Genomic DNA, 21895 nt, shown 5'->3' with positions numbered 1-21895 from the left:
ACTTAGCTGGGCGTGGTGGTGTACACCTCTAATCCCAGCTACTCAGGGGGCTGCAGTGGGAGAATTGCTTGAACCTGGGAGGCGGAGTTTGCAGTAAGCCAAGCTCACGCTATTGTACTCCAGGCTGGGTGACAGAGCAAGATTCCATCTCAAAAAATTATAATAATTAAAAAATAAAAAGAAACCCCAAGCTAAAAGCCAACTAGTATGAAGAAAGTGAGTGCGGAAAACAACTAAGAAAAATCTATAGTATGCATACTTCCGTGAAATTTTGCTCCTTTTGTGTTGCCCTTGGTTAAATGTGAACCGTATTCTAAAAATGTGCCATTCCCTTAGCTTCCTGGATGACTCAGGAGTTAGTGATTCCATTGAAATGAGATCAGTTCTGCTGTGTTACGTTCGTTTTTAGTTGTGCCTCCTGTGATTTTGTTAACTAGTCTGGGGTTTTGTGGTTTTGTTTGTTTGGTTTTGGTTATCTGGTTTTGCCTCCTTTGCCCATTATGGTTTGGTTTAGTTTTCCGTGTGTGCACATCTTGTGCTTTTTGAAGACCCTCAATCATTTATCTATGACTGATTTCAGTATCATGAAGTTAAATTACCATGGGGTAGTTATCTAACTAGTGACTGAGTCCCCAAGTATCAAACCTGTTTAAACACAGCATTTTGTTCTCCAACATAAAATGGCAAAACTCCATCCTTGTGGACCGCCCCTTTGTATCCCTGTTGCTGTTTTGGGCTTTTAGGGTGTCTAAAATTCACATATGGCTTGACTGACTGATTGATTGATGATTGCGTAATTTATTTTGGCTTCCCAATTTGAACATCTGTTCTTTCCCCTTCACCCCTTTCCAGATGTCCCCTAGCTGTGCTGACCTCTGCACTGTGTAGTGTTGTCATCTGGTGGATTGTTTGTGACTACATTCTTCCCATCCTGCTATTCTGTCTCGATGGTTTCAGAACACAGTAGCCATCAGGACCCCCTGACAGATAGCTGCTGTAAGTGTCCCGTTCTGTTTCTCTGCCGTTGCTTACTTCTGGTGCCTACTGTGGTTCCCACAATGCATGTTTTTCTGCTTGTCAGCTCTTAGCTTTGTTGGTTTGCCTATTTTCAAAGGTTCTTTTTCTGAATCTTTTCAATTAATGGGATGGTGGTGGGGAGGGAAGGTGGGCTTCTCTGTTCCTCCCACAGAGAGGATATTAAAAGTAACGTATCTTGTTTTAAAGTTATGCTTATCCTTAACAGATATTTCAAAATAGCACTTGATAAATGAAGACACTGAAACAGGTTTTCTTCCCTATCAAAAGTAGTTAGTTAGCTTGGGATAATTGGGGTGGTTTTATTTTTGTCGGTTGGCTATACAATTTTCCTCTAGTTTTTTCTGTGTCTTGAGTATGTCCTTCCCAATCTAGCAAAGAAGCATTTTTCCCACTGATCTACTTTCATTAAATATGTGACTTTGTAGCCTCGAAATCTGCCGTTGTACAGCAGCGCTCTCATAAGTCTTCTCTCTAGTGTGCAGAACGTCCTGCTGTGTCTCATTCTCCTCCTCCCCTTTAGGGAATACAGTAAGTACAGTGTGTAGCACTTGATACTAAATGAAAGTAGGAGGTCGGAGCTGAGGCTGCCTGTTGAAGTCGGTGCATTTCCATATGATGGTCATTGCTCCCGCTTTCCCCTTGCCCAGACATAGCCAGAATGCCTTTATTAGGCTGATAGCAGCAAATTTGTATTCTTTTGAGATCTTTTATCTTTGAAATGAAGACCTTAACAGCGAAGAGGCTTTATTTCTGCAGAAGAATGTGCAAGAGGCCCACTTGTGGAACAACATGTTGAAGACCGCCAGAAGGCGGGTGTGTCCTGTGTCACGGGGTCCACCGCCACCCTCCTGTGTCTGAGCTGCATTCTTCCTTCTCTGAAGCTTTTTCCTTAACTCATATTTAAGAATTTCTTCTTTTCTCCTCTTGGACTTGGAAGTTATGAAAGAATGCAAAAGTTCCCTGCAAGATCTCTTCCAAAGAAAAATTCCATTGCAACCAACTCTGGTAGTTTGTGGTTTCATTGAGTATTTTCACATAGCTGAGAAGGATTTAAAAATCAAGCTGATTTCACTCTTCAGAATTAGGCAAAACCTGCTTAACTTGCTCCTATTGATGGCATTTTCTTGAATATCTTACAAATGAAAGCTTATTGTCGTGCATTCAGACCTGCTGTATTTCTGAGCTAGATTAACCTTTTGGGTGTTTTCTCCTTTACTTCTCTTAGTCAACTTTGATTGCCACATATTCTGACTCAAGAGCATCATGCACTACATAGATTTATTCTTCTCAAACTGTTGCAAGTGGCAGAGATGTTCCGAATGGGTGGAACAGTTGCTAATAATACTTAGTCACTTTGTGGTTGAATGATCATTCCCAGGGTAAGTTTAAAAATGGTCTCTATCAGGCTCTTTTCTTTCAGTATTCCATGTAAACTATACCTTCTGTTATTGTTGTTAATGACGTTTGCCATGGTTTCTAGACCCAAGCAGAGTATTCAGTTTAGCCTGACTCATTATTTGGAATTTTCAGAAGCAAAAAACTTGTGACAGTTACAGTGGTATTAATCAGTATCATCTTTGTAGCACCCCATGACTTTCTTTCCAAAGGGTTTTATTTGTCAGTTGGTGACTCCTGAGTGCCACCTCTGCTGGCAGCGGACGCAGGTGGCATGGCATCGTTTGATCAGTGGTTTCCAGTGAAAAGCTCCTGTTATGCGGCGTGCATGGAGAATTAGGCCATAACAACACTTCAGGCTTCTGAGTCAGACCCGGAGATAGCGGGAAAGGCTTCTCTGAAGGCTGCAGGGCCGCAGGGTCACCTTTGTGCATGCTCTTGTAGCGTCTGGAGTGGATAGCCAGTATACACAGTGCATAGTTGTCCTGATGGATTGTTTTCTTGGAACTGGACATTTATGTTCCAGACCTGGCTTTTTAGTTTTTGGCTTTGCCGTGTTCCTTGGGTTGCAGATTTCACTGTATCTGAAGTCTCAGAGTACCGAGGCTCCAAGGATGCTGCAGAGAAGGTGAACTACAGTATAGGCAAGAGGTAGGTAGGACAGAGGATTTTGTCAGGGGAGATGGGAAGGAAGAAAATACATTTGCTGCACGCTGCTCTGCAAAGCCATGCCTGGCCTGGGTTGGGAGGCAGAAGGCAGCGAGTGCCCGGGTGCTCTGTGGCAGAGGCAACGCGTCCCCCTCTGGTGCCTGTCAGGTGGTGTGCGCTGTCACTGGTGATAGCTCAGTGGAGTTCTACCCCCACCCTGACTTCATCAGTGCATAACCTGCAGTTAGGATAAATACCGTGTTGTCAGTGCAAATAACTGGAATCTTCCCTGGTATGATTAGCACACTCAAGTTCTATCATTCTCTTGGTTTTAAAGTTCCACAGAAATTACTAGCTATTTAATATTATTATTATATTAGTTCACTGTACACTAATTTTATAGAGAAATAAATACTTTTTAAAAGATGTTTTCCAGCAGCCTAAGAATGACTGCACGATTGAGCCGTAGTGTCTTGTTTTGAATGCCATTTCAACACTTCAGTCTTAATTTGAGAAATCAGGATTCAGATTTCCTAAGCAGGCAGCGTGTCAGCTCTTGTGTTTTCCTCAGATTAATTATTTTGCAGTGTGATTGTTGTCTGTGCTTTTGGCCAACCATGGCCTCAAATAATTTGAGAAGTCGGTGTTGTATTTCAAAAAAGAGCCAACAGGAGTCTCGTTTTCCCCATGCGTAAGGCAGCGGCCCAGGGGGACGATGAGAGCTGTGCAGTGCCAGTGCCGGCCTGGGCTTCAGAAGTAGCAGTGAAGCAGCAGTGATTTGTTTTGTTTTATGCAAAATTCTATATTCAAATTCTTAGCAGAGATGAATAAATATTTTTCCTTCACTTTATATAAACAGAAAAATAGGGAGGGCAGGGGCTGGAAACAACAGGAAGGTCGACAAGAGAATCACAGAGGCCAGGATTTTGAGACCAGCATGGGCAACATAGCGAGACCCTCATCTCTATAAAATGAAAAAAAAAAGTTAGCTGGGTGTGGCGACATGTACCTGTAGTCCCAGCTACTCTGGAGGCTGAGGTGGGAGGATCAGTTGAGCCCAGGATTTGAGGCTGCAGTGAGCTATGATTGTGTCACTGCACTCCAGCCTGGGCAACAGAGTGAGACCCTGTCTCTTAAAAAAAAAAGAAAAAAAAGAATTTAAAAATAGTCCTTTGTTTTTAGAAGTAGAATTCACAAGCCAGGGTAATAGTTGCCTTTAATGCTACAATTAAGTCTTCATATACACTCTTTTTTTTTTTTTTTTTTTTTTTTTTGAGATGGAGTCTCGTTCTTTGGCCTAGGCTGGAGTGCAGTGGTGTGATCTTGGCTCACTGCAACCTCTGCCACCCGCGGTCAAGCAGTTCTCCTGCCTCAGCCACCTGAGTAGCTGGGATTATAGGCACCTGCCACCACACCTGGCTAATTTTTGTATTTTTAGTAGAGATGGGGTTTCACCGTCTTGACCAGGCTGGTCTTGAACTCCTGACCTTGTGATCCACCTGCCTTGGCCTCTCAAAGTGCTGGGATTACAGGTGTGAGCCACCACGCCCAGCCTCTTGTTGCTTTTTCAGTGATGAGACGTTTAGCATTTCACTAAGTGTTGGATATGCTTTGGTTTGGGTGATGCTAAGGTTGTAGAAATGTATTGATCTTAGCATATTTTAAGGCCCTGTCTTTGGTATATTAGCCAGCATGGTGGTAGCTGAGGCCTGTGAGGTGGGATGCTCACTCATTGTAATGGTTTCTTTTTACTCTTTTGAGCTGGGTTCTCATAAGTTGTTACTGGCTTTCTCACCTTTATGTTTGAATAGGAGAGAAGAAAGCTTGTTAAGTCAGTGTTTTCTCTTTCAGAAAATTAAAAGTTGGTATCTATAAATGTGTGTATATGTGTTTAGTTTGTCACTGATTATCTCTTGAAGAAAAAGTTGCATATAGGCCTGGCGTGGTAGCTCACACCTGTAATCCCAGCACTTTGGGAGGCTGAGGTGGGCGGATCACCTGAGGTCAGGAGTTCGAGACCAGCTTGGCCAACATGGCAAAACCTCATCTTTACTAAAAATACAAAAATTAGCCAGGTGAGGTTGTGGGCGCTCATGGTCCCAGCTATTCAGGAGGCTGAGGCAGGAGGATTGTTTGAACCTGGGAGGCGGAGGTTGCAGTGAGCTGAGATTACACCACTGCACTCCAGCCTGGACAACAGAGCAAGACTTGTCTCAAAAAAAAAGAAAAGAAAAGAATTGCATATAAAATCTTTTGATGTCTTCTGCAATTTTCCCTGTGACAATTTAAAAAAAAAAAGTCAAAGGACCATCTGCCTCTAAAAGGACATTCCGTGCGGCCTTTATCTCAGGGCGCTCTTTTCTGATTCATCGTGTACTTCCTCCTGGGCAGCCTACTCTCATAGGCACCAGTTTCTCAAGCTTTTTAGAGTTTAATTACGGCAAGCTTTACAAAATTTAAGTGTTTTCACTTTCATTTTAGTGGCACTTGGAGATTTAGTAAGTGTTATAATCCAGACGAAACTCATATTTTGCTTAAACACTTTCTAAAATTTTGAAATGTTACATAAAATTAGTATTGATTTAGTGGATTATTACCCATACTTACAGCTTTGAAGAGTAAATATTGTATAGTTATTTCCTGAATTTATGTTCCTATTCTTTAGAATTTGGGCTTCTTAATGGTGTCTTGTTTCATGACTGAAAGTCTGAGAAGCTACTTTTACTTTTGTTGGGCAGAAAGATTTGTTTGGCTGGTGAATTTCTTTGGTGTGGGAATTGCTTAAAATGCCAAGTCATTCGCCTTCCAGAAGCAAAGCCCTCCGGTTATCTTTGTGTAACCTTCAAAGAGAAATGAGATGCTTCATTTTAAAAGGCCTTGATGTAAAAATGTGTTTCACCTTTTTTGGTAAATGTGTTGATGGAGAATCCTCTCAATTCTCAAGATAATTTGCACTAAAGTGCAAAAATACTTTCCTCTGTCAAGTATTTGCAAATGGTTTCAGTGAATGTAATCTTATTTTTTTCCAACTATTTTCAGAGTAATTCTTCAATCCAGTGTTCAGAGCTGTAAAACATCTGAACCTAACATTTCTGGCAGTGCAGGCATTACTAAAAGAACCACCAGATCTGCTTCAAGGAAAAGCAGTGTTAAAAGGTGAGAAAAGAATCCTACTCTTCTGAAAAGTTGCAAGCATTGGCTTTCCAGTTTAATATTTGGACCCTACCTCTGGCGATTGACATGAAATTAGGAGAAAGTAGAGTCTGTGTGTTACTTGTTCATTATCTAAGAAAATCTGGACCATTTTAATGTAGGCTTTTGTTTTGTATTTCAGAAGTAATTCTCAACACTGGAAATATGGTCTCTGGGTCATGATATGGGAAAGTTTTTAAATTAAGAATTTCCAAAGCTGGCTGTCAGGACTTGGAGGACATCTTTCTAGGTGTATATCAGACACAGCATCATTGCTGGACGATTAGCTGCAAGTGAGTGTGATGGTGGACATGAGATAACTCCAGAGAGTTTGAGGATCCTTCTCTGCCTAGTGACTCTTTGTCCTCTTGGCCACAGCCCACACGCGAGGCACTCGTTCTTTCACTGTCAGCACTGTCTTCAGTAAGTGGAGGCAAAATTTCGCAAAACCAAGGTGTCCTATGACCACGTCAGTGACTCTGTTGTCTTTGGACATTTCTCATGAAGTAGACATGTCATTTTTAAAGTTTTCTGATAACAGATCCCATTTTTGAAGAGAGAATAGATAGCCCAGGAGTGGAAGTGGGGATAGATGGCTCAGGAGTAGAAGGGGCATCTTTTCATCTTTGCCTGGCATTGGCAGCCCATGCAGTCCTGTTTCTGTTCTCCTGGTAAAAACGATCTCTTCTAATAGACATGAGCGACCTGAAGATAATCAGAACCAGCCTTGAAAATGTCCTGCACGCGCGCCCCGCTTCTCTTCAGCTTCCCTGCCCTGTGTCTCTGAGGCTTTGGGCCTCGGGGCCTTATCAGTGTGAAATTAGTCCCCAGTGCAAAGCAGCCAGTCTCCCGAGAGACCCTTGGCACAGCTGGGAGCTCTGTGTGCTTTGCATTTGGAAGACTCGTTCAGCTCTGCCGTGTTTCCTCTTCACTGTTTGTTTTGTACAACCTTACTGCACACTTACACTCACATGAGGACGCAGCAGTGCCCTGGCATGAGGATTTGAGGACTGTCAATCACTGATGCATGATTCCAGGATTTAAAATTTTTCATTAGAAATGTACCAAATATTCCTATTTCTTTACTCTTGAGAAGAATATTAGAGAAATACTGACCAAAGGTCAAAGATTTAGGTACATTGGAACAATGGCAGAGTGTTATTTCTGTTTTTTTTTTTTTTTTTTTTGAGACGGAGTCTCGCTCTGTCGCCCAGGCTGGAGTGCAGTGGCCGGATCTCAGCTCACTGCAAGCTCCGCCTCCCGGGTTTACGCCATTCTCCTGCCTCAGCCTCCCGAGTAGCTGGGACTACAGGCACCCGCCACCTCGCCTGGCTAGTTTTTTGTGTTTTTTTAGTAGAGATGGGGTTTCACCGTGTTCGCCAGGATGGTCTCGATCTCCTGACCTTGTGATCCGCCCGTCTCGGCCTCCCAAAGTGCTGGGATTACAGGCTTGAGCCACCGCGCCCGGCCCGGAGTGTTATTTCTAACAGTGAGAAACAGGAAATGGGCTCAAGATTGTTACATTATGCCAAATGAATTGGGAGTCATACAGTTTAGTACACGAAGCAATGAGTGAAAAGAGCCATGCATAACAATTCTGAAGTATGAGCTGGGTGCAGTGGCTCACGCCTGTAATCCCAGCACTTTGGGAAGCCAAGGTGGGTGGATCACTTGAGGTCAGGAGTTCGAGACCAGCCTGGCCAACATGGTGAAACCTCATCTCTACTAAAAAACAAAAATTAGCCGGATGTGGTGGTGGGCACCTGTGGTCCCAGCTACTCGGGAGGCTGAGGCAGGAGAATTGTTTAAACATGGGAGGTGGAGGTTGCAGTGAGCCGAGATCGCGCCACTGCACTCTAGCCTGGGTGACAGAGCAAGACTGTCTCAAAAAAAAAAAACAATTCTGAAGTATGACTCTAATTTTGTAAGTGTAAGTATACTATGTATAGAAATATAGAGATGTATAAATATTTATATACCTACAATACATCTATATTTATAGATGAGTAAGTGTCTATATGTATAGAAATAAGACAAAGGAAAAATATGCTGTGATACTAATAAAAGTTCTGGTTGGGGGGACAGTTGGGATTTTTTTTTCTTTTTTATCATCTTATGTTCCAATTTTTCTACAATAAATGAAGGGAAATGGGAGTGTTTTAACTGACACTTTTAGGTGAGCCAAACTATTAATTCAGGCCAGGTGCAGTGGCTCATGCCTGTAATCCCAGCACTTTGGGAGGCCGAGGCAGGTAGATCATGAGGTCAGAAGTTCAAGACCAGCCTGGCCAAGATGGTGAAACCTTGTCTCTACTAAAAATACAAAAATTAGCTGGGTGCAGTGGCGGGTACCTGTAATCCCAGCTACTCGGGAGGCTGAGGCTAGAGAATCACTTGAACTTCGGAGGCAGTGAGCCAAGATGACGCCACTGCACCCCAGCCTGGGTGACAGAGCAAGACTCCGTCTCAAAAAAAAAAAAAAAAAAAAAAATCAAATAAAAAGCCTATCGTTGATGACAGTTAATTAGTTATTTTTGACATGTCTTGAAGGGGCATATCCTTTTTAGGTATGAGTGCATGAGTACTCAGGCTTTTTTTTTTTTTTTTTCTTTTTGACATGGAATTGCCCAGGCTGGGGTGCAATAGTGTTATCTCGGCTCACTGCAACCTTCGCCTTCCGGGTTCAAACCATTCTCCTGCCTCATCCTCCCAAGTAGCTAGGATTACTACTTGTGGGTGGCATGTGCCACCACACCTGGCTAATTTTTGTATTTTTAGTAGAGATGGGGTTTCACCATTTTGGCCAGGCTTATCTCAAACTCCTGATCTCAAATGATCCACCTGCCTCAGCCTCCCAAAGTACTGGGATTACAGGCATGAGCCACCACGCCTGGCCGCTCAGGTTTTTATTATAGCCCAGTGTGTCTTGCACATTTAATTCTGCTGTTTGCTGTTTTAGATTATGCTTTTTAGGTTACAGAGGAGTAGAGTCCGGGAGCCTGGCCGGTGTTTGCCAGGTCATACCGTCTTCCTTTGAGGGAAGAAGGGCTGGCCTTGCCTCTGTTTTTCTGTCTAGGTCTTGTTGCGTTTCCATGTCACTCTGGTGACCTGAACTCCTGCCTCTCTGGAGAAGTGGTCCCTGGTTGCAGCACGCGCGCCTGAGGCCCCTGGAAGGGATGATGTGAGGGTCCTAAGGGAGATTTCAGAGCCAGTGATCTGGACTGAATGTTGAAATGGCCCAAAGCAGTTTCCAGGAATTTTGGATAGTTCTGAAAACCAAAAAGACTTCCTTTAAATTCCAGCATGGACTTTCAGAGATGATGTGGAGAGAAAAAGGAGCCTAACAGTGAGGATTAGCTGGGGCTCACCTTCCTCTAAGCGGGTTCTTTCTTTGTGCCTCTTTTGGGGCTTCGGCCTGTGTTCACATCACCTTACCTGTTATCCACCTGCAGCTTACAAAAGAAAAGCAAATAAATTATGTATAGATTTTAAGAATTGGAGTCAGCCAAGCTGTAGCCTGGAGCTTTTATCCTACTGAATATTGTTCATAATATCCTACTGCATCGTATTCTTTTCTGGTTGGAGGGTAATGAGGGAGTTCGTATGTTGGTGCATGGTCTGATTCTGGGCACAATAGTATGAGCTAAATTTGAATAAATTTAAAGTATTGAGTGAAATCTTTAAACAGCAGTAGAAAAAAAAAAATGGAGCACCCTTTGGGGTCCTTTCATCGCTACCTGCAAGGCACCAGGGTTGCCAGTTCCTACTGGTTCGTCATCATCTCTGTGGCGCATAGGAACTTGACCTTCCATTTTCATGTTCCTTGGCATCCAGGAGGAAGACTCCACCCAAACTCGCTTTGCACTTAATTGGCGCTTTTGATTTTTGGGTTTACTGAGAGGCTCTTCAGCTTTGGGGAACTTTTTCAAAAACGTCAAAAGAGCAATTACTTGCAGCAGCTGAAAAAATAGGAGTGATGTCTTCACTGTTTGTCTTTGGGGAAAGGTGCCGCAGTTTCTCACAGAAGATGCCTGTCCCCTCGTGTGTCCACTTGAAGCTGTGCCCCATCAAACCTGAATTTCATGTGACCACAGGTCTGGGACGGCCGCCAGGCAGCCTGTGTGGCCCTCGGTCCTGCCAGGGCTCTCTGTGGCACCTTCTCATTCCCTTCCCCGAGTCTGGAGAGGGAGGCGAGGGAGCTTCTCCACTTCCCACTTCCTGTTAGAGCTATAAATCCATGCTAACCTTTCTCTTTTAAGAATTAATAAATCCAGTGAGTAATTGGCTCCGTTGGATTGGCCTGTTTTCAGTGTTCTCACATGACCTCTCTGAAGAGCTGTCTTAGAACAGTCTTGGAAATTTCATCGTGCTCCGAGTGAGCCTGCAGCCGCCTCATTTGCTCGCATTCACTCATGTCTTCTGCAGCCCTTCCGCCAGTGTGTGTTTGTTAGCTTCTGCAGTTTCTTTTGGGCAGGCTCTTTTTTTAAAATGATAACCTCATTCATTTTCTAAGAAATCGTCATGTACAAGTTACTTTAACTCTTGAGTTGCATCACTGGGAGCCATTACTTTCTGCTGCAGCTGCCAAACCAAACCTAAGGTCCGGACTTTGGGGTGCTCTGTACCTAATTCTTCATGTTGCTGGGGTTGGGGAGAGAAATGCTCAGCTTCTTTCCTTAGCCTCTTTTTTTTTTTTTTTTTTTTTTTTTGAGACAGAGTCTCGCTTTGTCGCCCAGGCTGGAGTGCAGTGGCCGGATCTCAGCTCACTGCAAGCTTGCCTCCCGGGTTTACGCCATTCTCCCGCCTCAGCCTCCCGAGTAGCTGGGACTACAGGCGCCCCCACGTCGCCCGGCTAGTTTTTTGTATTTTTTTAGTAGAGACGGGGTTTCACCGTGTTTGCCAGGATGGTCTCGATCTCCTGACCTCGTGATCCGCCCGTCTCGGCCTCCCAAAGTGCTGGGATTACAGGCTTGAGCCACCGCGCCCGGCCTTTTTTTTTTTTTTAAATGAGACAGAGTCTCACTCTGTCACCCAGGCTGGAGTGCCATGGTGCGATCTTAGCTCACTACAACCTCCACCTCCCAGGTTCAAGCGATTCTCCTGCCTCAGCCTCCTGCATAGCTGGGAATACAGGCGTGCACCACCACGCGTGGCTAAAAAACTTTTTCTGTATTTTTAGTAGAGATGAGGTTTCACCATGTTGGCCAGGCTGGTCTTGAACTCCTAACCTCAGGTGATCCACCTGCCTCGGCCTCTCAAAGTCCTGGGATTGCAGATGTGAGGCACCGCGCCCGGCCTCTTTCCTTAGCCTCTAAAACCACGAATGTTTTCAGGAGCCCTTCAGTTGGGAGCAGCTGCATCTAGGACCTCTGACTTCTTCAGTGTTCTCGGGTGGCTTTGCCGGTGTCACACTTGCCACTGCCTCTTGACCCTCAGAGCCTCAGATCTGGGTGCCTGTTCCATTGCTTCTGGGCGTTGACTTTTGGCTACTGCCATTGTCTCCAAAGTCCATCAGGAGAGGAGTCCCAGAAGGTTGTCCCTAAGTGTTTCTTGGTAAAATGCTGTTTCTCTCCAGTCTTTTGAAATATTAGTGATCCTTTGAAATTCCAGATATTTTCCCACTTGTCTCACCAGCTGACCTGGATCTTTTGGCTCAGTGCCCTGTTGGGATCTCTGCAAATGAAACGATCGATTCAAACGCTCCTCCTTGAAGAACGCAGCAGCAGCGTCAGGCGGGGGCCTCCAGATTGGGAGTGGTTTTTCTGACTCTTCTTTTGGTTTTGTTTTCTGAGAGTTGTTACTGACCTGGAAGTGTAGCGTCATAAACTGGGGAAGGAGAAAGAGAGGCAGGAGGAGAATCATGGAGTGCGGAGGCAGGTAGTCCGTGGGGTGTCTCCTGTGCTTGGCGGCGCTGGAAACCGCTTAGGTGCCAGAGCTTTTTCTGTGACCAAATTCTGGCTTTTGAAATAACCCAGTAACAGTTCTCTATCTTTTCATTCTGCCTGCTCCTCCCCCAGCCTGGTTCCTCAGAGGGAAGGAAGGAGAACGAGTGCTTTGCAGCACGTGCCCCTGGCGGCATCATGGTACTTTCCTGGCCCTGCTGCCTCTGCCTGTCCGTCTTTTATGATTTTTATTTACTTGTATTGGTTTTTTAAATTTCTATTTTTTGCAGAACTGAACCTTTTTCTGCCCTGCCTTTCTCCTGTTTGTCTTTCCTTTGTGGTTGACATTGTGTTGTCTTCTCCAAAGTATTTGTCATTAGAAACTCACAGCAAGCGCATACTTTTTCATGTCAGCACTTTTATTATGTTGCCCTCCTTGTCTTTGATAACTGCCTGTGGACGCTGTGTAAACGTCATGGTAAAAATCCTTTTTTTTCCCCCTGTAGTCTCTCCATTTCAAGGACTAAAACAGTCTTGCGTTAAGTAAAAACCTGTGACCAGAGCTGAAGGAAGACTCTAGGAACTGAAAACTGCAGCAGAAATTAGCACAATTTGAAAACAAAACAAAATTGCAAAAGCCTTAGTTGCTTTCCACCTAAGAAGTCGATCAATGGAGAAAGTGTCCGCTGGAGTTTCGATAATGAACTTTGAGTTTGGGTGCAAGCGAAGGACTCAGAGAAGGGCCCAGCTCTCAAGCTGAACGACAAAAATGCTGTTGTAAATTTAGTCTCAGGTGTAAATACCCAGCCCTCTGGTTCCCAGGGAGCTGGCTGCTCTGAGGTGCACGTGTGTCTCTGTGATGGCAATCATTGTAGTTGCTGGCCTTCAGAAGAATTGAGGATCTGATGGAGGTTTTTTATGTATTTATTTTCTGTTCACCTTGTGACCCTGTGTCAAAATTTGTAAAGATACAAAAGGCATTAATTACTGAGATGGTACTTTCTGTAATTTGATACTATTTGGCTTAATCATCTTCACCTATTTGTACTGTTGTAATGTTAACTCTGTTAAGTACCCAAGCTGCTTGTCTTCCACCAAAGAGTGCTTTATTAACAAGAATCTGTGAAAACCACATTTAAATACTGTTGCATGTTGTAAGACCAGATGGTTACCTTGGTAACCTAAAACTTGCAAGATAATATAATGGTAGCTTTAGAAGACTCAGGAGGAGAAACTGACTTCAGAATTGGAAGATGTTGCAAGTCATCCCTTTTTCTGTCCTTTAGGGACTGAAGAACTGGGAGGCTGCCCATTGTTTGGTGCCAGTCATACAAATTAAAATCATATTTCCTTCCTTGCATGGAAGAAACACAGTCAGTTATTCCCCTTGGAAACAGCAATCCCAAATAATGTCGGCTTAAAAAAAAGTTAACCGCTTTTTAGAGTCCTTCTCTGTAACATTGGATTTTTTTTTTTTTTTTTTCTCCTTATGAGATCAGTCTAAGGCCATTGACGCAGCCTGCGATCTCAGTGACAATGATCTGCTTGTGGATCTCACTGTTGCCTTTGGTTAGGGAACACAACTAGTAACTCTGCAGAGTGCCTTCTCCCCCTACCCTACTGGAACACAGCAGAGTCTGTGCCATGAAGCAGTTACAGAAACAGAATTGATTTGCTGCTTAAAAAATAAAAATAAAAAAAAAGGCGGGGGGGGCCAAAATAAAAGAATATTTAGTACTCACCTCGGTTCCTTCCACAAGAAGTGGGTGGTTTAATGATTGTTAACCCATTTTTGCCTGTGCTGGGAGCATGGAGGGCCGAGATGTTGACAGGCAGTAAGAAGCAAACGCCCTCCTAAGCCACAAGGCGTGCGCCAGATCTAGTAGGCAACTCCATTTTAAGAAGCTGCCTTTTTCACAAAACTTCAAGAAATTAAAGCAGTTGGAAGAAACAAGTTAAAGTCTTCAATGCAGGAAGGAATTGAAAGGCAGTGCCTCCATTTTGGTGCACTTTCTTGGAAGAAAGTGTGAAAGTAACCGGCATCAGGAGAGATGGAAGATGCCGTGTTCTCAGCCAAACAAGCGACTCTTTCCCCGCCAGGCACTATGGGGTGGGGTCAGGCCAGCTTTTCAACACTGGGGACTGGATCACAGAAAAACAGTGGTTTTCTGTCCCTGGAAATGAATAGGCACAAAGACCCCCTTGGCTGTGGGAAGACCACTCTTCAATAAGATGTGGGTGGGAGGAGGTACATTCCTTTTGCTGTTTTGAGCTGAGACAATGTAAATATTCAAACTGTGCCATGCATAAAGCATTGAATTCTCAGGGCACCTCTTCTTCCCCTTACCCTTTTTAAGGCCATCCGCTCCATAAATAATAATCCAGGTAGTTGTGAAAATCGCGCTTCTTAGTCTGGCTTTTCGTCCCGTCAGAACAAGTAAATGTAGGCGCCACAGCTCTTGTGAGTACGGTCTCCCTCACGGTGAACAAGCCTCCTGGTGTTTCGTCCAAGAAAAGGAAGGGTGTCAGCGGGACCACAGTCCTTCTTCATTTTATAAACTGCCTCTTCATGTTGCCTGCTCAAGTTTCCACCTATAATTGCTATCACTGTGGCTCTTTCTAAAAATCCTTCTATTTAACTGGTTCACTGAAATTAGTCATAGAAAACCTGTGATTTGGTGAAGAAGCATTCCTTGTAATAACCAAATGACTTGGGATGGTGTGCAGAGCAACAGTGTTACCTTATGGGGACCGTCTCTAGAATCCAGGAAGTGTGGGTCTGAGGGATGGAAAGTTCTTCCTGCTATGAAGGAGAGTGGATGCTTCCCCTCATCCCCAACTGAAACCACAAACACCCAGAATCTTCTGGGATTCTGACTTAGAGTCCTTGTTACAGAAGACCTTGTTGCTATGGAACATGAAACTGTGTCTGTCTGATGGAGAGATTCCCTTAACTTTAGAGCCTTAAATAGCCCTGAAAGTACACCGGGACGGTTTGCAATGGAATTAAAATTAGCAGCGCATATTTTTAGGTGCCCTTGAAGCTTTCTGGGGACTCAAAATTATCAAGAGTCAGGGACGGTCCGGAGGAAGAGCATCTGCAAAACTGGGTTCCTAGAAGTGCGGACGGACTTGGCTTGTTATAGAACTTGGTGGGGAGCGGCGCCTCGTGAGAGCTGAGTGGCCGGCGTGGCCAGTGCTTCCCGGCGGCGCGCGGCAGGGCTCTGCTGGCCTCCACAATTCACCTGTTCTGAGCTTGATGCCCCTAGCCTGTCCCTACCTCCTTCCTCCCTCCCCTCCAGCCCTCTCACAGGGTGATTGCTACCTCTCTCTTGGGCCCAGGCGAGTGTTAGAGGAGTTCCCAAGCGTTGTCACACCGGCCGATGGCCTGGGCTTGTGCGTGGCCCGAGGGCTGTCCTGAGGTCTTCCCTTTTCCCGGCACCGTCCGAGCCACAGAGGCAGTGCACTCATTGGATGTCTGTTCTTAACATGGCTTCTCTTTCCACATTCAAAAAAGAATCAGTATTGCATTTTGGAAAGCAGTGCTCATCAAAAGCAACTTTTAAAACCTATTTTATTGTTCCTGAAATGTTCTCTCCCGCTGAAACTGCCCTGGAGAGGCGAGCTGCTGCCCTCCATTTCCCCACATCAGGGTATTTCTCCACGTCACTGAGCGGAGATGACTCCAGATGTGTTAAAGACTGGAAATTCACCTATACTGTGTAGGAAATTACCTCCTTAATTACTGGTAGAACTGTCAGCAGACATGTTCATCCGATGATAGTACTGCAGTTTTATAGTAATAATTTGCAGACTTTTATCTAACCTGCACTCATGTACAGAGTATTAAAAGTTTTTAAAATGTAAATGATCAGTATTGATCAATCATTGTCTTGACTTTTTTTTTACAGTGTATATTCTAATCTGTTTTTTAAAGCCAAGAGAAACTGGTTGAATGAATGTTTATTTTCCTGAAGGTATTTTAAGATAAAGCTTCCTAATGGCCTGTAAACTTTGCATATGTGTGTAGTTTGATACATATTGTCACATTGGAAAATCTTGTGAGTTGTAACTGGTTTTATAAAAAATATCGAATAGTGGAAATTGTATAATTACAATCATGTGATTAAAAGTATTAACCCAACAGCCTTTTTGTTTACTGTGTTACTTACCAGGCATTTTGAATTCTGGTAGGCAGTGGGTTAGAACATAAAGCAGAGGTAACCCGGCGTCTGTGTAAGTCTTCTAGGATGGCCATAATGGAATACCCCAGACTGGATGGCTGACATAGAAGTTCGTTTCCTCACGGTTCTGGAGGCTGCATGTCCACGACCAAGCTGTGGGCGGGCTTGGTTTCTCCAACGGCCTCTCTCCTGGGCTTGCAGGCACTGCCACCTTGCGGGGCATCTCTTTGGTGCCTGCGGGGCCCTGGTGCCTCTTCCCCTCCACTCCCCTTTCAAGAGGACACCAGTCAGATTGGATTGGGGCCCACCGATGGCCTCGTTGTAACTTCACCACCTCGTTAAAGGCCCCGTGTCCACATAGAGCCACATCTCAAGGGGCTGGGTTAGGGCTTTAGCGTTTGAATCTGGAAGTTAGTCCAGCCCCCTTCTGTAGGGTAAAGTGGTGAACTGGAGGCGCTCCTCCATTCCTCACACCCCAGCACCAGCTCACACAACACAAAGCTTTGACTTTCTGGAGACCTCTGAGGATAAGACTCAAGTCAGTCAGGCCCTTGGGATCCTGCAGGGCATTTTGCCTGCCAAGGGCAGGCAGCACCGGCCCCAGCACCCTCCCCAGCTTGCGGTCCAACCCCAGACGCCAGCCCCCGTGCCCTCTACCTGCCCTGCCTCTGGTGCCAGGCAGGACCCCAAGGGCCCATTGTCCATACCTCATACACAACTTATTGCTGAGACTCAAGACCCTGTGTTCTGTTGAGTTCTATCCAGTTCTCCAAGGAGCTGTGCTTGAATTCACACTGGGATACAAGTGTCCAAAGTAAAAAACCAGAGACCGGCCTTCTCACCCCTCTCCCGACTCCCCACCACACATGACCCTCCAGACTGTGTGTTTGCAGACCCTGGCTCTGTGGGAGCTGTGGCCTCTCCCTGCCCCTCCATGGCGTCCCCTGAGGCCGCTAGAGCCAGGCAGCTGGCGCCACCACGCTGCTCTGTGAAGTCCCTGAGTGCTGCCAAGGGGCTGGCTTGGAGGCAGTGCTTGAGATGAAACCACGAGCCATGTCTGTTCCTCCCAGGGGGCTTTGTCTTCCAGGCCTGTCAGGGGGAGGCAGCAGGCTGCGGGGACCCCTAGTCCTTAAGAGACTTACCTCCTTCCCTGTCATCTAGAACCACTCTGACCAGGGCCCAGCCAGCATGTGTGGGATGTACGATCTCCTCTGCTTCCATTGCTGAAGTGAAATGGAAATGAAAAGAATTCCTACCTCTGCAGTTAGTATGAGAGTTAAAATAACACATGGAAATTTCTTAGAACAGTATCGGGGCATATCTTTAAATTCACTACTTTGTCATATATTTTAGGTCATTTTCTCTAGATAACTGGGGAAAGAATGATAGATTACGGTCCCTCAGTTTCTGATATTTTTGGTACCTGCAGCAGCATTTTATGCACGGGTAATGGTGTAAACATTTAAAAAGAGGTCACGTAAACTATTTTGCCTTGAAGTGGGGACCCACGCATAGAAGGTAAGTCTCGAGAATCGTTGTTCAGAGGCAAACCTGGGCCATGGGAGAGGAGATTCAAGGGCCCCTGCCCGCCGCCTCTCAATGGACTGAAATGCAAGTTGCTGTGGAAAGAGCAAGTCCCATTGGGCGTATCTTGCCCCAGCTCCGCCACTTCTGCAGCCTTGGGGACCCTTGATCTACTGGCCGAGCCTCACTTTGTTCAGTGCTTCATTTGGACTAGCGAGCGCCTAGCGTTTGATTTAACAGAAGTACATGGCTGTGCCTTAGCTGGGGGAGTGTGACATCCACTCTGCTGTCTCCCTCCTCCCTGTGTCTAAGTGCAGCTGTGGGCGCATTGGAAAGGAGCATCTAGGGAGGAATTCTCCACGAACACGACCTGGAGCTCCTCTGTAGTGTGCCCTGACTAGCTGTCACGCATTCCCGGTTGTCGGCCAGGAGGGCACCGCATCCGTGTTCTACAGAAATTCTTCCTGGGCGGTGCTGACTATTTCCTTACGATAAATTCTTACAAAGGGGATTTCTGGGTCAAAAATGTGTAAGATGTTAAAGCTTTTGCTGTACACTGTGAAAAAGCAGCTTGGGTAGAATTGTTGAGAGCACGCATTCTGGGCCCAGGCTGTTTGCAAACCTGAGCGCTGCCACTTCGATCTGGGCAGAGTGATTTAGGCTCCCTAAGCCCGTTCTTTCTCTGAAGTGGGGATGGCGACATCCCTCTTACGGGGTTGTGTGAGGATGAAATGAGTAGTTAATGTTTTCATGGCTGAGAACAAGTGTCTGGCACACGCTAAGAGCTATGTATATGGTGCCTGATAACAACAATGTTGTCCAGGAGAAGTGTGGAAATGCACAGTCGCCGCTGCCCGCTCCTCTCCGGTTGGCAGCTGCTGGGACGCCGGTGAGCTGCTCGGGGAAGAGCAGGACGCTGGCCTCAGCGCGTGGGCCGCGCCCACTGTCCTGCTGCATGTCGCCCTGGCTTTCGCTTTTGCACATTGACGTTGGGCATTTTGTCTTCCAAGCGGGTGGCACAGCCTGCCCTTACGCCCTCGCCTCGCCGTCGCTATCCGTTCACTGGGGGAGACGTGGATCCCCTGAGCAAAGCCTTCCGGGTTCCTCCCCAGCACCTCGGGGGGCCCTGGCCCGAGTGGGAGTGGGGGCCTCCCGCCTCGAGCCCCGCCTGACCGGCAGCAAGTCTGCCTGGCTTTGCGGCTGCCGGACGACGCGTGCTCTGTCTACACCGAAGGAGGCCCCGCGGGCCCAAGCCTGCTTGTCATGGGGGAGAGGCCTCGGCGTGCGTGGGAGGCGGCCGTGGGCTTTGGGAGTCGTGGACTCGGGGGGGACGGTGGCTCCTCCCGGGCCTGGGTGTGTCTCCGGATTAAACAAGGTGCCTTTTCAGGCGGGGCGGTTCTCCCGGGCGCGGGACTCCGGGGCTGCTGCTGCGCAGCCGGGACCGGCTCACTCGCTTCCAGGGCGGCTTGTCCGGGGCGCACGCAGGACAGAGGAGCCGCCACGCTGCTCTCTGGGGCCGGAGGGCGGAGGAAGGGGCTGGAGGAAGGGGCGTCTCGGAGGGAGGCGCGAGACGGGTCCCCGGGAGCGGGTCGGCCGCGCCTCCTCCAGCGGGGACTTCGGGGTGGCCTGGGCGGTGGAGCCAGCGGGTCCCCCCCGTGCCTGCGCCTGGAGTGCGGGGCCAGCCGGGGCCCAGCCGGAGCGAGACGCACGGGGCGCCCTGGCAGGCCCGCGGTTGGCATGTCCCCAAGCAGCCGCTGAGTGTCCACCCAGCACTCACTGGCCAGGCTGGAGGGTGGCGGCTCGCGGCCGTTCTGGGCCCCAACCCAAGTTTGCCTTGCGGTTGAGCGTTAGCGGCCGAGGAAACGAGGCTTTGCCGTCCACACACACTCAAGCCCTGAGACAGGCCCTGTGGCGGTGGTAAGTACAGCCCTGTCCATCTCCTCCCTTTTCCAGCGATGGTTGGCTGTCCCAGGCTGTCACCTTTCTAGACCGGCTTCTCATCTGGCTGGGGATCCACAGGGACTAGACCTGCGGGGAAGGTCTCTCCTGGACGCGCCCGTTGCCCACCGCAAGTTCTCTCCAGGTGCAATTGAGGCCTCTCAGCAGGTGTGTCTGCCTTGTTCTTCCGCTGGGTATTGAGCCGTCAGCCCAGGGCCTTGCTGTAGGTGTGCCTGAGCGTGACTGAGTTGGGAATGGCCAGGCTGACACCCGCCCTGGTTTGGTAGCAGGCCCGTTCCAGGCGCAGCAGGGCAGTGCTGCTGACACTTTCTTAGGCTAGGAGCCCCTGTGAGATGATCTGATGGAAGCTGAGACCCCTCCATCTCCCCAGAAAAGTTCGCACCAAATTTTTGAAGGCTGCATCGACGGGTCAACTTACTGGCTTGTTGGCTGTCGCCACACACCCCAGGTGTGCTGTTTGTACAGATGCTGTGTGGAGGGCGCCCCCGGAGGTGTGCAGTGAAGGCAGGGTCTATTCATCAATCAGCAACACCCCCGCAGCCTCACCCTGCCTGGGCCTGCCAGGGAGCCTCAGTAAAAATTCCCAGGGCATCTTCTGCCTTGGTCACAGCGACCCACTTCCCCAAGCATGTCCCTCATAGGCCACATGGTGTTCCCATTTCTCCTGCTTTCTCTCCACCTTCCTCTTCCTGAAAACTTCCCCAGCGTCACCACTGGCTCCACCTCCATCCTCTCACCAGCAAAACATGCGAGTTGTGGTCAGTTCACTTAGAACTTGCCTCGGATACTTTTGTTTTCCTCACTGTGGCTCTGCCGCAAGACCAGTGGCAGGTATCCATGTGGGCCGCCAGGACAGTTGTGCAGGTTGTTCATCGCACAACTCGAGTGCCAGGCACACTGAAGTCAATGTGAGTCAGCTCCTGGGGGGTGGGCAGCACACAACATGGGTGCCCAGATAGGGCAGCCTTGCTGGAGGTGCCGTCAGTCCCTTTGCAGGGTGGTGGTTCTTGAGGAGAAATGTCTGACCCTACCTTAGCATCTGAGAGCATTTGAGACTCTCAGCAGCCCCATGGGGTTTACGTACAAGTTGATGCCACACGACAGGCGCTCCTTACCTTACAAATGGCTTTGAGCTCCCAAAGTTATGTAATTCAGCCCTCTGGGATTGGGCACAGTTTTGTAAAGAAACACTGCTCAGGCCAGGTGCAGTAGCTCACGCCTGTAATCCCAGCACTTTGGGAGGCTGAGGCAGGTGGAACATGAGGTCAGGAGATTGAGACCATTCTGGCCAACACGGTGAAACCCCGTCTCTACTAAAAATACAATTAGCCGGCTGTGGTGGCGGGCGCCTGTAGTCCCAGCTACTTGGGAGGCTGAGGCAAGAGAATGACGTGAACCCGGGAGGGAGGAAGGGAAAGAGAAAGAAAGAAAAGGAAGGAAGGGGCCGGGCGCAGTGGCTCAAGCCTGTAATCCTAGCACTTTGGGAGGCCGAGACGGGCAGATCACGAGGTCAGGAGATCGAGACCATCCTGGCTAACACAGTGAAACCCCGTCTCTACTAAAAAAAAAAAAATACAAAAAACTAGCCGGGCGAGGTGACGGGCACCTGTAGTCCCAGCTACTCGGGAGACTGAGGCAGGAGAATGGCATGAACCCAGGAGGCGGAGCTTGCAGTGAGCTGAGATCATGCCACTGCACTCCAGCCTGGGCAACAGAGCAAGACTCCATCTCAAGGAAAAAAAAAGAAAGAAAAGGAAGGGAAGGAAAGGAATAAAGAAACGGTGCTCAGATGGCAGTGGTTCCCTGCTTCTCCCCACAGAGGCCTGATTGGCCCAAGGTGTAGCTGGGAGGGGTGTGAGAACATTTGCAATCTGGTTAGAGAAATTCTTGTCATCTGGAGTCCAAGGAAACTTTGTGGCCCAGGCAGAGGCTTTCCAGGAGCAACCAGGAGATGTGCAGAAAAGCTGGACTGGGCAAAGCAGGCAGGAGCCGCTAGGCCCTTTAGGCCTAGGGAGCCAAGTTTTAGTCCCATCCCGTTTGCATGGAGAATACCTGAGGGGGGCCCCTCTGCAC

General features: G+C 47.5%; 1 long non-coding RNA gene across 1 annotated transcript; it reads left to right on the top strand.

Moving 5' to 3' along the window:
* Positions 1–323: 323 nt before the first annotated feature.
* LOC115894021 lies at positions 324–13835 on the top strand. Its single transcript, XR_004054077.1, has 2 exons — positions 324–996; positions 12662–13835. It is a non-coding gene; the product is annotated as an uncharacterized LOC115894021 (long non-coding RNA).
* Positions 13836–21895: the final 8060 nt, after the last annotated feature.

The sequence above is a fragment of the Rhinopithecus roxellana genome, chromosome 16 (assembly GCF_007565055.1).
Source record: "Rhinopithecus roxellana isolate Shanxi Qingling chromosome 16, ASM756505v1, whole genome shotgun sequence".
NCBI lineage: Eukaryota > Metazoa > Chordata > Mammalia > Primates > Cercopithecidae > Rhinopithecus > Rhinopithecus roxellana.
The sequence above is the reverse complement of the archived record's forward strand: the minus strand, read 5'-3'. Positions and strand labels throughout refer to the sequence as shown.